Source organism: Loxodonta africana, chromosome X (genome assembly GCF_030014295.1).
Source record: "Loxodonta africana isolate mLoxAfr1 chromosome X, mLoxAfr1.hap2, whole genome shotgun sequence".
Lineage (NCBI taxonomy): Eukaryota > Metazoa > Chordata > Mammalia > Proboscidea > Elephantidae > Loxodonta > Loxodonta africana.
In genome coordinates, this window is record NC_087369.1 from 160,345,637 (window position 1) to 160,359,341 (window position 13,705).

Here is a 13,705-nt window from a genome sequence, read left to right on the forward strand (position 1 = left end):
GTTCCCTTCTCTTCTTCCCAAAGGTAGTTATTGTTTTGTTCTTTCTGGGTAGTTTCCTATTTTTAATGTCAGCAAATCTTTCACTAAAAACATGTATTGGTTTGTACCGCATGTCAAATTAATACAGTTTTGAGAAAATAGACGGAGACTTGGGACATATAAGAAATACTGCATTTCATAAATGTAATCGCTAGATCAGGCATGTGGGTTTATGAACATAGCTATGAATATTTAAGCACATAAAGTTAAAATGTTATTAAATGCCTGTTGTTCATTATCTTCCAATGAATACACTTATTCTTGGATAAAAATAAGCTGTGTACTTAAAGTCTGTAAACATGGTAATTTAATGACTGACTTTTAATTTGATAGAATTTTTACTTTAGTCAATAGCTTGGTTCCTAAATTATATTAGCATTCAATGACAATGTTATAATATGAATGTTGGCTTTCACATATAACAGAAAGATTAAATCTTATGGTGTCTTAAATTATTCAGTTTCCCCCTACTAAATTTATGTTAGTATTATGCGGGTGTGACTATAGGGTAATGAGACTGATTTTTCTGTGTGGTTTGGAAGCTAGCTCTGAAAGCAGTTCCCAAAGAGGAGTCCCCGAAATGTTTTGACCAATGTCAGCATCCTTACAATAAGTTCATGGACACCCAAGGTGGTGGCCTCACTTAAAATTAACAAAACAAAACAAACAATAGCTACTGGTCTTATGACTTCACAACCATACTTTTGGTTTTATTATGTTTTAAAAGGGTATCCTGATTATTTTATGTTAATAAAGTTGAAGCTTGACTGAAAGGAAGTATAGAAATGCTCTACTATAACACAATAAAATATATTTTTTCCCCTCAATTTTAGATGTATTTATGCAATAAAATAAAACAAAAACACCGGTACACTAAGTTTTTGCCAGATGAGCTGTCCGAGTGGGAAATGTTGCTTTCCTTCTCACTGATTTTGGGGAGTTGGGGCTTTCCAGAGAGCCTGCGCTGTTGAATGATAATGGCTTTTGTCCAGAGGCCTGGGGGACTTTTCATGATTTTTTCTTTCTTCACTGGTTTACCACATTTGTCTACCTCTTTCTTTCTTACCCTCCTGTATTTACCCTGCCCTGTTAGATGCGGGGGTAAGCCCTGTAAAACTTATTTTGGTCTTTGTTGTTTGTGACCCAATTAGAGCAAGGTTATATTAAATGACCAATTTCAAAATGGCTGTGTCTGTCTTGGGCAGTGGTCAGATTGTCCTACAGGTGGGATGACTCTGGGGTCCGAAGGGTCGATCAAGTCAACCAGCACAGTCTTTTCTAATATGAACAGAGGGCAGGAGAACATCCTTCTTAGAGTTTTAGAGCAGTTTTCCCGGATCTGTTGCCTTTTATTGTACTTTCCTTAGGAAAAAAGGCCTTTCGTGTGTGCTTAAATCAGGTCATCAGAAACGTCATTGGTGAAATGCGGGAAGTGTTATTGCCAACAGTTCCTTTTGTAAAATGACCCAGAGTCTGCAATAGGAGGTGATCTGGGGGACAGATAAATAAATACGTTTTACCCTCTAGCTATAAGTCCAGTGCATAGAAATAGCTTACAAATAATTTGCTGTTACCTAGTGGAAAAGCTGCATTCATATATTTTTGCAGCTCATCACCGACAGAATATATAATTGGTTGGCCAGCTGATATCATTTCTTTAGGACTTTACTATCCTTTACCAAAAAAATATTTAGCCAGGGTATCCATGGAGGTGTGGCATCTTATTGGCAGCGGGTGATAATACCAAAACAGAAGGTGTTTTGTTAACTTCTGACCCCTGACATATTAAATGAAGATGCTCAGTTGAGCGACATCGGTGACTTCAATTGACTCATCAATCGCCAGTTATGTAGCAGCCATCATGTTTCACTTTGCTAACAAGCCCATAACCTACATCTGATGCCAACAACACTGGTCCTTCAAACAAATGACGTGTTCGATAAAGAAATCTTTACATAATCATTATGCACTTTCAGCATTTGTCTTTTCCACCAACACAGCGTCTGTGCATCTATTCCATCAGGCATCTATTCCGTGATCATTGCTGAACCTTCCATGATTTTTGAGCCTGCTTCTCTGGTGTCTCAGAGATGAGAAAGGAAGCTTCTTCCATTGAATGACTTTATGTTGTTGAAGACTGAATGAAACACGATCTTTATGTCCAAGCTCCTAGATTTAATCTTGTGAATGAGACTGCATGGAACCATTCTCCCAAGGTTTTCTGCTAAGAGCACAATGTTGTGAAAGTAATTGAGTGGGGAAAGAGAACTAAGCACTAATTTAGGGAAAACATTCAGGACATCTTTTTTGTTGTCTTTGCTACTTCACACCACTTTTACGGTGTTGAAAAGCTTCAGTGCTTTAAGGCATCTCTCGGGACCTCTGAAATGAAAAATCATAATGGTGAAAATGATTAGAAATGTATGCAATTCATTCCTTTGTGATCCCTGCTTAACTGCATAATTTGCTTATATGCATAAAACTGAGGGAGTCTTAATCTCTAGTTTACATGTGTCTGGATTGCATGCATCTGGCTCCATTAGATTCCGTATAATTGCATATTGACTAATTGCATAATACAGCTATTTGAACACTGAATTTAAACACAAATGCTGCTATTAACAGTGTAATCATTGTGGATAAGTGAATAGTTAGAATATACTACTTGAAAATCGGAACTAAGAACAATAACCACTTCTTCATTTTAAAAGCAAAAAAAAAATCTAGAGACATTTTTTAAATGTATAAATAAACCAGTATAGTTTTCTGTGGGGCAAATATTAAATCAAAAAATAAATTGGTAATTGTGATCAATCTGAACTCTTGGTACACAATAAATGTTTTACTGAAGCGTTATAAATTGAAGATCCACATGCAGTATAAATATGTTAATTAAAATCAAATCATTTCAGAAAAGGTAACTGCGCATTTGTTTTTAATTTGCATTCATTTCTTTAAATGTATGGCCTCGGGCATTTTTTGTTGGGGTAGGAGAGTTGAATCTGTAGCCTGCGCTAATTGAAACATATTTGGTGCATATATGGTGTTCAGTAAAAGACCCATGGCTTACGTGTGCACACATATACATTAGTTTAGATTAAAAGTATGTGTTCACAGTAGTCTGGTGTTCAAAACTAAAGGCTCCTATGAAATCAGAAGAGAGCATTCTCTAGGTAAAATAGATGATAAAACCCATTTCTTCAGTACTAGAAAAAGATTATAATTGCTGTGCTAAGTGTAAATTGAATGACTGGAATATGTATGCCTGATTTTTAAATGTATTGTCTAGAATGAAAGAAGTGGGGAACCTCCTTGATCTTTAAGTTGAACTTTGGCCTCAAGCTTGTGTTGTGTTTAGACCCGTTTTTTTTTTTTTTTTCTTTTCCTGATGTTATGGGCTTTTCCAAATCTTCTAAAACGGTTAAATTCAAGGCACAATCTGAGGAACATTCGAGGAACTTCTCTAGTTTACCCTTTGAAGAATGCTCTCAAGCAAGGCTTTCAATACAGTCTTCCTTGGTTTCATTAGGCATTCTAAGACCCAGAGGGTGGCTATATCTAATTGAAGCCAAATTCAGTCATTTCAGAAAACATCCACCAATATTAATATTGAAGTTATTTCATATATTTAAACTGGTTGCTTCATTAAATCAACTGGGTGTTCTGGCATTGGACTGTGTTCATAAAGACAAAATGAAGTGGAGAATCAGAAAATTATCCAGATAGCTGTGAGTTAAAAAAGAAGAGAGTTTTGCACCTACTATGTGCCAAGTTTGGCACAATGTTCACCAATAAATGAGTGTTGAATAAATGAATAGCTCAAAGTTTGCTTTCCTGGAATCTACCGATAACTCAATTGTCATTTTATTCTTGCTCATTTAGATATTGCTACAAAATTGTGATAGTATGGGGGAGACTGTATCAAAATTTCTTGGGCCCAGCTCAGATAAACGAAATCAAACTTTGCAGTGGCAGGGCCCTTTAAACAGGCGTTCCAGGTGTATCTGATATTTATGAAAGTTTTAGAACCACTCTTTTACGGAGAATGACAAAATTAAAACTCTTGAAACTCTTTACTGCCAATTTATCTACTTGTTCACCAGTCAGTATATCAAAATGGCCTGCCAATTAATAAACTCCAAAATGACTTTTGTCTGAGGCCATATTTTTCCCCCCACTGTGGACAATTGTCTCAATTCTCTCTACTTCATTTTGCCAAGGTAGAACTGTCCACCATTCAGAGACACATAGTTGTAGATCTGAGGACAGATTGGTATCTACAAGCAGGGGGTAGATTCCTCAGCATGTGTTTGTTTGATTTAATGTTTAACTTAAATGCAAAACCTAGGCCTTATTGTATTTCTGATCATTTCCCAATCATTATGCCAAAAGTCCTCCTCCAGTTTTCTGCTGCTTTCTGTGTCAATGATCATGACATATTAAAAATGGTAACATTATAAATACTGTGCTGTCTTAAGCATTTCTAGCACTTCCTGAATCGGAAAATAATGCCCTTGCTTTTTTTATAACGAGTAAGAACAATAATCCTTTCACCTTCTCTATACTTCTGTTAGACAGAAATTACTACAGCATTAGCTGAGAAGAAAAGCCTACTCTAAAGTTAACTTTTGGCATTATGGGTGCTAAAGGATTGTTTTTCCATTATATTAAAGAAAGTACCTATTTGAATTCAGCAAGTAGAGATTTGTAGTTCTTTTGCGTTTTCTAAGTCACAGAGGGCTCTGTGCTGAGTCTTTTCAACACAGGCAATTCCAACTAATAAATGAGTTGTGTTCAAAATTTCCTTTTTAAGTTTTAGGTTATTTTAAACTCAGAATTTATTTCTCCCTAGAATCAGTGATAGTTAGGGTACTTTGCTTATCTCACAGAAAGTATTTTTTTTAATTCTTCCTCTATTTTAACTTGAACTCACAATGCAGTCAGATGATGGTACCATGCTAGAAAAAACTGTTTGGCGACCCAACTCCAGATGCTAAAGGCACACCTTGGCTCTCTCCCTCCCTAGCTGTCCAGACAAAATGAGGTTAGTATGGATGGAGGTGGGTCAAGAAGAGATCTCCTCCCTCATCTGTATTATGCCCTCTTGCCCCATCTCCTTCAAGTTTGGGGGGAGGTGGGAGATCTCTGGAATCGGAGTGCGCATTGAGCCATTGTGGGATCCAGCCTTTAACTACAGGTAGGGAGTGGAGACAGGGAAACAAACTGACATGTGTGTTGGTGTTTGTAAGGTAGGGGCTTTGTAGTGCAGCATCTTCTTTCTTTTCAGAAGCCCCCCCCCCTTTTCCTATTCTACCTTGAAAAGCTCTCCCTTATCTCAGTTTAAAGCTTTGTTTCCCAGGTCAGAAGCAAAGAAAACCAAGTGAATCTACCCAAAATTAGAGAATAATGAAACAGTGAAGGAAAAGTATTTTAGTAATAATCAGTTATTTTTTCACTCCAAAAAAAGGAACTGCATTCTTGATTTAGTGGTTGATTTTTTGTTTTAGCAGTAGTCAATTCTTTTTCCTTCCAAAAAACTGCATTCTCAACTGCATTTTTGTCCTGTTTGCACTCAAAAACATACATTTCTTTCAACCAGCATGTTAATTCACATCAAGCCTCTTCTATCTTGAGGACAGAGTACAATAATGTCTACATAAGTAGTGTTTGCAGAAAAGAAATGTACAAAGAAAGAAAGCTTTATTTTTGTCTGTGGCTTCTGGCTTTTTTAGCTTTTTTTTTTTAATAGTTACCATTTCCTGAGAACTGTTTGAGTACGTTATTTACTTAGATGTCAAGTTTGCTAAATCTAGCTCATCTAATGAAAGTAGCTCACCCTGTAACATTTTTAGTGGTGTGGCTCCAAATTTTAAGCTAATTCTGTAAAACTTCCAATATCTTTTATCTTTTTTAGTACTGATTTTTGTATTTTTCAATGTCAAAATTTCTACTGTGGGTGTCAGAACAATTTTTAGTGAAACAACTGGTGCATTAAATATAATGAATTTGCAATAAATTGCAATGCATGTTTGTCTTTAAACTTCATGTGAGGTTGGAGAGAACACAAGTATGACAAACAAGGCCCATTCTAATAGCTTTGGAACTCATCCCTAAATTTCTACATATTTGGAACCCCTCTGGGGCAGTTCTACTCTGTCCTATAGGGTCTCTGTGAGTCGGAATCCACTCAACGGCAACGGGTTTGTTTTTTGTTTTTTGGTTTTTTTTTAAGAGAACAATTGAAAGGCCACCCTTACAGACTGCTGTTATGAAATGTCCTTATTCTTCCTTGTCTCTTGGATTCTGGAGGGGATTAGGGAGGCAGCCAGTTGCTAATATTGTATAGTCAGTAAACGGGCCCCCTTCTTGGTGGTACTGCCTCCAAGTAGTTTTCATTGGCAGTTTGTGAACTTCCCTGGATTTTTAAAGACTCTCCTTATTGTTCCATAAAATGCAATTTCCTTTGTCTTTTCAGTTCCTTTTCTGCTGTTTTAAGAATGGGGCTTAAAAATAAGATAAAAGGCCTGATACTTTCCATCATAAAAAGTTGTAATGACAGGTCTCACTAATTAAAGTGTAACAATGGGAAGATTAGCCTTTCACTTAGCTTTGTGTTGAATCTCTACAGTATTTTCAAAAGCTCTAACTCAGAACAGATCTGAGTACAACATCTTTAAAATATAAACATTCACACATGGCTTTTATTACAATATGCACACCAAAGAGAGGCATGCATGGTCCAGTAGGGCTTCCAGAATGCAGTAAAATAAGAGAACTTCCCATTTCAGTGAAAACCTTTTTAGTACTAACCATCCTATTACTGAACCAGGAAAGATGATAGGGAGAGTTGAAGGGGCACACTGTGGAGCCAGGTCCTATGCTAATTATGATGATGAGACTTCCTCTGAATTCCTTGATATCAGAGAAGTAAGTAGAGCATACGTGCTTTTCACCGCGTGCCTTTCCTTCCCTCAATGAAAGAGTGCATCTTCAACCCTATATTAGAAAAATAAGTTCCCTTTCTTGTGGCTTCAATACCACCACAATGTGCTGAATGCATTCTTGGAACAATAGCAATCTCAAGTGACCAAATATGTGAAGCTATCGAAAGACATTTCGATAAAGCATGGTCTTAGTCATTGGGAGGTCGTAAGATATCGTTTGTCTGAATAGCATCTAACCACACACTTCTCTGGAGATATAAAAATAAAAATAATTAAAAGGGATCTAGAAAAATCTAGTTGGAGGCGAGCTGATGGGGCAGGATAGAGGAGGAGTAAGAGAAAAAAAATCCACATATTTACATTAGGTTTCAAAAAAGTTTAGGTGTTTAGATTTTTTGAATTTAGTGAACAGGTAGGTCCTCATTAAGGGAAAAACATTTTTTAAAGGAAAAAAAAATATGTATTTCTTTCTTTTGTCTCTCTTTTAAACTTTGAGGTTTGGTCCGAACTCCTGATGTGAATACAAGTTAAATATATCTTATATTTTACAACATACTGTTTCAAAAAAGAGGCTCCTGATTCACACTTCGTCATCTTGAATTTCTCTTAGGCATTATTCAAGCTGAGATGTCTGAACCAGGCAGAAACATTGGGCAGGTTTTACTATATTTCAGCCCTGAAGATACATCTATCATGGCTGTTCTCCAAGTTGGAATAATCACAGTTCTATTCTAACTTTGAAATGTTTCTGCTCCTTAAAAAAAAAAAGGGAAACACCTAACAGAAGAGTCCCAAGCAGGGTGCCTGTGGCTGAGTCACGAGGGGGAAAGGAGGTAAGCTGTACACGAGGCAAGAGAAAAGGAGAAAACGGATACCTAGTAAAAGTACGTTCACTTTATATAATAGTGAAAAATTATCCTTTCCTTCACTTCTTTGGCCCCAGAAAGTGACTTAGAAGGATTGTGTTGACATCCCTTTGCAATGTTTTTTAATCAGTCCCCACTTTTCTCTTACACATCTACCTCCTTCCTAATTGCTGTTTTCACCTGGACTCCTGTCTTTGCTTACCAACTGGTGTTTCCACGTTCAGGCTCTCACCACTCTTGTTTTATTTACACCCCGCTGTCAGATTAATCATCCTAACATACAACTCCGATCTTGTCATTCTTGTGCTCAACAACCTTCAGTGGTTCCCCATTGTTTACGAAATTGAGTACGAATTTCATAGCCTCCTTGCTTAGGCCTGATCTTATTTCTGCAGGATACCTTTCGAAGCATCCTATCCTACAGTCAAAGTAGACTCCCTAGGAAGTTGTCTAAAGTCAAGGTTAAGAGAATATTCCTGGAGAGTCAGGCAGATCAGAAATGCATCAAGGCTCCAGCTGTGTGACCTCAGGCAGTCTGCTTACCTTTCTGAATCTCAGTTTTCTCATTGATGTAATAGGTATAATGCCAGCACCTACCACATTGGGTTGTGTGAGGATTGAACAAATAAAATTCAAAAAGCTTAGCTCAATGCTGGGCACATTTTTGGGAGCAATGGGACATTTTTGACTACTTCTATCACCTACTCAATGGCTTACTCAATGGCTACTTGCTGTGTGCCAAGCATAAATGGAGCTAGGCCTGGAGGGGAATATAGAACTGGCTCTGAGATAACGAAGCCTGAGAGATGTGCTTGTTCCTAGTCCTTACGTAGTTTACAACTGAATGGTGTTGGGAGTGGTGGTGGGGATGGGAGTGGGTATTTATATGCAAGGTTAAACGATAAAAAAAATTCACAGTCAAGGCAATAATACAGGAATAGTCTCAAGGCTACACAGGAGCAATTGCCAGGTGAACAGGATAGATAATAACTGTTATGATTCATTCATTCATTCATCATCCTAGATGCCTGGTGGAAGCTTCCAGGAGGAAGAGGAATTTGAGCTGGATAGGTTTTAAATAGGAGAAGTGCAAGGGGGATTGGAGGAAACATACTTCAGGTAGGGCTAACAGATCCTTGCTTTGTTTTGTGAGGCTCCACCTCAGTGAGCTCCTTTAGTCCTAAAGCCCCCAGTCTTTATTCAGGAGGAAACTTGCTTCAGAGTGAGATGTTAATTAATCTGTTTGGTGATGTAAACTGGCTTTAAGCAAACTACCCTCTTACAGAGTTAGAAAATATCCCTTTTTCTAAAGATGGATTAAGTTTGGATTTGTTTTGGGGAGATGGATGTGTCTTCTTGCACACTGGTTCTTTCACAGTAGACGTGAAATGGAGATCAGCCTGGGGCAAGAGATTTTATCTTTCCTTAGGCTCAAGTTGGAGGAAAGAACTGAGCTGGACCGGGCTAGTGCGAGCTAGACTAGGTGAAAGGTGGCCCCACTTAGTATTATTTGAGACTGAATAAACCAGCCTTTGGGAACTAAACTGTGGATTCTTGTGATTATGTGTCTGGCTCTTGTTATCTGGAGGTGAGGAGTGGGATTTCCCCAGAAGGAAATTGAAAATTTCATTGTCAGTCACCCTGAGGTGGGAAAGGAGGCAGATCTTAGCCTCTCAGGAGGGGAGGAGCTCCTCCTTTTTCTGGAGGCAAGGGGAACTGGATCTGGATTTCCAGATTCCTGTTGGTAAGGATTGAAGTGGCACCTGCTATAAGGAATCTGCCCAGAAAACCCATTGCTGTCAAGTTGATTCTGACTCATAACAACCCTCTGGGACAGAGCAGAACTGCCCTATAAGGTTTTCAGGGAGCGGCTGGTGGATTCGAACTGCTGACCTTTTGGTTAGCAGCCAAGCTCCTAACCAGTGGGCCACCAGGACTCCTCTGCCTGGAAGTGGGCTGGAAATTGACCGTGGATTGTAAGTTGTAAACTAGTAGTTGTAAGCTACTTTTGCAGTTGTCTTTATGTCACCAACCCCCTCCCCCCAAACTTCCTGTAAAGTTTTGCTAGGAATTACAGCCTGACCTGAAGTGCTGTGAGGAATTAGGGAGAGCAGGGTACCCTCCCTGAGGTAGGTATAAGAGTATCATCTGAAATAGACATCCTCGGTTTTTCACGGGAGTCCTGGCTGGCACAAACATTTAAGCGTTTGACTACTAGCCAAAAGGTTGGCTGTTCAAATCCACCCAGAGGTGCCTCAGAAGGCAGGCCTGGTGACCTGCTTCTAAAAGGTCACAGCCTTGAAAACCCTACAGAGCAGTTCAACTCTGCCCAACGTGAGGTCACCATGAGCCTGAGTCGACTCCACAGCAACTATCAACCAGTTTCTCACTACCAGAAATTCCAATTCCACAGGTCTGCAATGGGGTCTGGAATCCGTAGTTTTAGCAAACTCCCAGGTGGTTCTGATGCACAGTCAGGTTTGGGATCTACTCCTCTAGGCTGAAAACATTCTCTCTGCTCCTTAGGGGGAATTTTAAGAAAAGTTAGACTATGTTTCTCTTGATGGAAAGAAAGTGTGCAAATATGTAGGGTGAAGAGAGACGTCCCTCATAGATTCTGAATCATTTTGATAATTTTATAACAAGAATATGTTCAGGTGTATTGGAAAAAAAAAAGCGGTAAAGAGAATAGAAAATAAAATAGAAATGGAAAATTTGGCCCTAGCTACCTCCCTCACAGGGCGGCCAGAACCAAATGAGCAGCGCAAACTGTCACACAAATCTCAATGCTCTTAAAAGATAAGCATTACTTTTATAATTCAAAAAGAATATGAGTGTGTTTTTTTAAATAAAGAAAGAAAGAAGAAAAGTGCTGAGAACATACACTTGTGTAAATTGAATCTCATATTACATGCTCTACAGGGGTTGAAGATCCTTTTGTTAAGCAAATAATCACTCCCTATTTCTCCTTTGTATGAATACAGAATTATTTATGGTATTTTCCTTGAGTGAGACCCATGTAATGGAGCATGTCATAGAAATTCCAAAAATGCTTATATGAAAGTAGAGTTTGGGAAAATTTGACACCTACTACCTTTTCGAAACTTCTAATGTTATATCCGCAACTTAAGTGTCAAGTATTTCAGACCATCCGCTTTTTTTTTTTAAACATGTCACACCAAGGACTAGATGTCACAGGAAGTTGCTAACCTAATTTGTATGATTTGAAAGTGTTTCTTTTACAAAGCCTATGATAGGCAGAGTTACCTTTTGTTATTTATAAGGACAGAGTATTTCCATATTCTTTCTGGTATTTTAGAGGGCCCCCCCCCCATAGATTTCCTACCATTTGAGCTTCTACTAATGAGCCTTTCACACCACCAGGTTTACTTGACCTTGGGTCCAGTGGATTGCAACCCCAAGTGTGAACACTTCTCTTTCCCGGGATCTGTTAACTTCAAAGCCTTTGAAAACCATTTGAATGGTAATATTCTTAAGCACCAGGCCTAAGAAACAAACACTCATAAAGTGTCTTCTGACCATCCTTCCTCCACACTTTTGCCTGCAGCGCATTTGTCCGTTTTCCCCTAGCTGCACTTCCCTACACCACTCCTTACAAGGGGAAGCATTTCTTTGATTGTTTTACTTCCCTAATTCCCTCCTTGTGAGAATGGTATTAGGGAACTTTCTCTTTGGCCTAACAGATGGGCACAAAGCAACTTTGTTTGAGGTGTGAGCTGAACTTTCTTGAAATTTGAGATCAACTCCTACTTGGATTTGAACTTTGAAGACCCAGAGGTAGGAAGTTTCCATGTAAGGATCAAAACACATCAGAGCAGGACCCATTGATTTGGGCTGGCAACCCTGGCAGGTAGGATTACTTTGTTCAACAGCTCAGGAGAGTGGGCCCTGAGCCCTGAATAACCGCCTCACAAATGTCTGCTGTTGGTCCCATGGGTGACTGGAGAGAGCGTGAGGATAAATCAGTGCAACTTATCTCCACCAAGAGAAAAGCAAATCAAAGCATGTCCTAGTGAATACCATCCTTCAACAACTAATGTCTCTAAAAGACTGTTAGGTTCACAGCAGTGTGGCAAGCACAAAGAAATATAATTGTAGTGGTGTCTGCAGGGGGCTGGTGCCTAGTGAACATGGTGGTATTCAGCAGAAGCAGCAGTGGTGCCCTGTGGGAGGGGGGGCGTTAGTGCCTGCTGGGCATTGGTGACTGCTGGGCATTGGTGCCTGGCAGTGGGCATGAGCAGGAAATGAGGAAAGAAATGGTGTATGCCATGTGGTAGTCAACCTGGACAGGGGCTTCTTTGTGAGCACAGGTAAGATGGGGCTTAGAGACTCCCGGAAATACTTGAAAGACACTTTGCAGGAGTCCCACATTAGCAAATGGGGGGAAAGTCAGGGAAATATATACCTATTGTGCCCATAGGCTGGCAAAACCTAAGGAAAATCAGGTTACATAATCAATCAGTGTAAGAGACATGACTTCCACTCTTATGGAGCTTCTACACATGGCTTAGGACTTACATATATGGCAATAAAAAGAAGGCTTATAAAAAGTGACAAATGAGGACTTCGAGAAGTTTACTGAGGAAGGATGGCCACCATAAAAATAAGTGGGTTCTCATCGTGGTGCAGGTGGGTACTGAAGAAGGAGTAGGACTCACAGAGGTGGAAAGGCAGGAAAGGCATTCCAAGTAGGAATCCTCATGACCAGAGAAGATCAGCCCATCACCATATGGGTTCCTGGGTGCTGCACCTGGAACAGCAGACTGGGCCAGACTGTAGGAGGATGCTGAAAGAGTTGGAGAGTGTACTAAGGGGTAGAAAGCCCTGAAGCGTTTGAGCCCACAAGCTTCTGGGGATTAGGAAGAACTTTCTGGCAGTCTATATAGGACAGAGGACTCCCTCTGTAGGTTGTAGGCTAGGGAGAGAAACTGCAGGCTGGGAGGTCTATAGGAGGCAACTGTAATAGTCAAGGGGTGAGGTGATGAGGGCCTGGACCACCAAGTAGAGAAAGTGGAAATGAAAAGAAAGGAAGAGAAAACCAAGAGAGATGCAGAAGTAGAATTGGCAGGACTGGCTGACAGACTGGGACTGGCTTCTGAGAACAAGGTCAGTCAGAGACCTAATCCAGCCTGACCAACTGGGAGAAAGATTGACAGAAAAAGTGGGGCACTCCTTGGCATTACAATTACATTTTTGAGTAAGATTGACAACCATTTTGGTTACCAGAACTATTGACTATAGCCCACCCTTCCCTCCCCTTCCCCAGCACCACAACTCTGGTCTTGGCTAGATTTCTATAATTTATAAACACATATAGGTTTTTTTCTGTTTTTAACACAAAAAGGAGCACAATATACGTATTATCCTTCAACTTATCTGATTAACAGTGTATATCATGGCTATCTTTCATTATCATATACAGATTTTCCTCATTATTCTTAACAGCTCTGTGGCAGTCTGTTGTATCATCATTGGATCGAATTGGATTGCACTGAATACAATGCATCATTATACCATCTTGATTTCACCTGAGCTCCGTTGATCACAATTACATTGTTTCCAAGCGTATTTTCTTATAACCAATGCTCCAATTAATATCATGTTGTGTCATGTATCTGGACAAGTATTATAGGATAAATTCATAGAAGAGACATTACTGGGCCAAAGGATATGCACAATTTAACATCATTTGATATCTATTGCAAAATTGCTCTCCTGAATGTTTACCTATTTAATTCCTCCACTAACAGGTTAATCAAGACCTTTTTGTGGATGCCTGTGGCAGTTTGTCAACTTGCTCTTCCTACAACTGCAATAAATACTAGTTTGCCCCAT